Here is a 3,469-nt window from a genome sequence, read left to right on the forward strand (position 1 = left end):
AAATGTACAGGTGCATCCATCTATCCTTGCTTCTAAATTACTCAGATGTTGTCCTGGAGGCGTGGCCTCTTCAGGTACTGTGTGCTCCTGGTACACATATATACACACTAGCAAAATATGTATAAATGTACAAATAAAAATTAATAAATCTTTGAAAAATATTTAAATTAATTAGTCAGATGCGTTAGTTTAAAACTAGATCATATGAAGTTTGTACCAAAAAAAAAAGTAACATGCTATATTATTCACACACATCAGAAGAGAGAAGCAAGCCAGATGCTTGCTAATGCATGAATGATAAACAGAAGATGCTATATTTGTGTGAGAGGATATTATCCTGCCTCCAAAAGGAAACTCTGGTGCATGCTACAACATGAATGAGCCTTATAGGTACAGTGCTAGTAAAATCAGGCAATTGCAGGAAGACAAATACTGTGTGATGCCACCTACTGAACCCCCTAGAGCTGTCACCTGCATAGGGACAGAAAGGAAGCTTCACATGGGAAAGCTGAGTAACAGTGAGTGATGGCTTAGTGCTGAAAGGTGAGCAGGGTGGGGATAGACAGTGGTTATGGCCATGTGACGGTGTGAACACGCTTAATGCCACAGGGTTACCCACCTAAAGATGGTAAATTTTGTTATGTTATATTTTGCATACTACAACTTTTAAAACACTTTCAGACTGTAAGCCTTGAATAAACATGTCTTCCAATATAATGATAGATAAACCACGAGGAAATGTTTTTGTCTTTTGTGTCACAGAGAATTTGTTTAGCATTTAGTTTGCTTCCCAAATGACATCATGATAAAGAGATTATCAAGTATATTGTGTAGCTTAATTTATGTCAACATTATCATAAACAGATTATTAATAACTGTAGTTGCTTCTAATTAGTAAGTCAATAAGTTATGTTTAAAATTTTAAGTTTAATAGTTTACATTATTTGTATTGGTGGGGTTCCAGGGCTAAGGAGTTGCAAGTTGTTCTTTCTGTAGCATATAGGAGTGGGATACAATGTACTGTATGTAAATAAGGCTTTGAGCATGTCATTTTGGTATGAAGTAGAGGATCAGTGTCATTCTTTATGTGTGTCTTCTTATGAACACCCAGATTTCTCAACACTATCCTTTGAAACAGCTGCCCCTTGAATTCCTTCACCCATCAAAAATCACTTGACTATATGTGTAAGAATTGTTTCTTAGCATTGTATATTTGTATTTTTTGGTTTTCCTTGAGTTAATAATTTGTTTCTTCACTAAGAATTCATCAATAATTCACACCCAATTGCCTATATATATATATACATATATATATATATATACATATATATATATATGTATATATATATATCATAATTTCTCTGGTTTCTGTTTTAAAGAGTCTGTGTTTGTATTTTTAAAGATCTGGCTACATATCACAGTTCCACATACTTTCTTTGAACCACATACATTGATGACACACAGCATATGTAGGCCTTTAAATACATTTATTGTGTCCTCATATTTTGCTTTAATGTGACTGAGTACAGAATTCTAAATTTGAAAGGTATTGTCTGAAAAATTAAATTCCATCCTCAAAGGAGGACAGCACTGGTAGATTTAGGATGGGAATATCTTCATCAAACTTTTGAAAAGCATATTGTTGTGCAGAAGTTTATCCTATAAGGTACAGAAACCATTTTGGAGACTAACAGAAATTTAAAAAAAACATAAAACAAACAAAAATAAAAACCACAAAGCTTCAAGGAAGACAGATGCCTCAGAGCTGCTACTCAAAACAATGTGATCAGGATCTCCCTAGTTACTCGTAGGGTCTAAACTGAGTCCTCATATCTGAGCAAAAGTAATTAATTCTTCACGATTAGAAGTTTCTCTTAATAGTTCCCTATATCTGAAAAGATGAAATTAGCTTCATTTTGATATTTTGGATACCTTACTTTCCTCATGTCTGGAAATAGGCAAGAGACAAACAAATATTTTAAATCATATATTTAGAAGAGCTTTTTATTGAGAATATTTTACCATAGAACAGATTCTGATCAGAGTTCCCCACCCTCGTCAGATCCTGCCCACTCCCCCCAGTCATCCAACTCCAAGCCTTCTTTCTCTCCCTCTTTAGAAAGTAAACAGGCAAATAAAAAATAAATATAAACCAATCAAACCAGAATTTAAAAAAGAAAAAGCATAAGAAATGCATACATACAGACTCTCTCTCTCTCTCTCTCTCTCTCTCTCTCTCTCTCTCTCTCTCTCACACACACACACACACATGCATGCACGCACATACCAAATAAAGAAGAAAAACAAAAACACAAAATCAGAAACCACAATATACAAACAAAAGACCAATAAGGTAAAAAGCCCAAACAAAGCAACATCAGACACAAAAAAAATCTCCAAAATTACATTTAAAATTTTTGAGTTCTTTTCTGTTGGCTATTTACTCTAGGTTTATATACCCACTGAGATTTCATTGGTTAAAACTAACTCTTTGTGCTTTCCGATCCGCCATCGTGGGTGGAGCCGCTGCCACGATGCAGATTTTTGTGAAGACCCTTACCGGAGAAGACCATCACGCTCGGGTTTGAACCCTCTGACACTATGGAAAATGTAAAGGCCAAGATCCAGGATAAGGAAGGAATTCCTCCTGATCAGGAGAGGTTGATCTTTGCTGGTAAGCTGCTGGAAGATGGCCATACTTTGTCTGACTACAACATTCAAAAGGAGTGCACCCTTCATCTTGTGTTGAGACTTCGTGGTGGTAGGAAAAGGAAGAAGTCCTACACCACTCCCAAAAAGGATAAGCATAAGAGGAAGAAGGTTAAGTTGGCTTTGCTGAAATACTATAAGGTGGATGAAAATGGCAAAATTGGCCGACTTCGTCGAGAGTGTCCTTCTGATGAATGTGGTGCTTGGGTTTTCATGGGTAGCCACTTTGACAGGCATTACTGCTGCAAGTGTTGTCTGACTTACTGCTTCAACAAACCAGAAGACAAGTAGCTGTGTATCAGTTAATAAAAAGAAGGAACTCAAACAAACAAACAAACAAACAAAAAAACAAAAACAAAAACCTAACTCTTTGCAAGCACTTGTGTTTGGAGATACCTCATGCTAAGAAATGGCAGCTCCTGTGCACTTCCCTCTCAGTGCTGGAAACCCATCTGCCTTGGACCAGTGTAGGCCCCTCTGCATGCTACCATGGGTCTCTGAGAGTTCAGATGTACCTCTGCTCCATTGTATCTAAAAGACACTGTTTCCTTGGTGTCATCCATGGCTCTGATCATTTAAGGGCAAAATGAAAACAAAAATTGTGTGTGTGGTTGGTTTGGTTTGGTTTTTGTTGTTTGTTTTTCATTAATTTCTAAATAGATTTCTCTGTCATATAATACATTCCAACTACTCTTTCTCCTCTCTCCTTGCCTCCCAGCTCCCTGTTCCCTCTCTCTCTCTCTCTCTCTCTCTCTCTCTC

General features: G+C 36.7%; 1 pseudogene; it reads left to right on the forward strand.

Moving 5' to 3' along the window:
• Positions 1–2,534: 2,534 nt before the first annotated feature.
• On the forward strand, positions 2,535–3,000 carry LOC116091983 (annotated as a pseudogene).
• Positions 3,001–3,469: the final 469 nt, after the last annotated feature.

Source organism: Mastomys coucha, unplaced genomic scaffold (assembly GCF_008632895.1).
Source record: "Mastomys coucha isolate ucsf_1 unplaced genomic scaffold, UCSF_Mcou_1 pScaffold15, whole genome shotgun sequence".
NCBI lineage: Eukaryota > Metazoa > Chordata > Mammalia > Rodentia > Muridae > Mastomys > Mastomys coucha.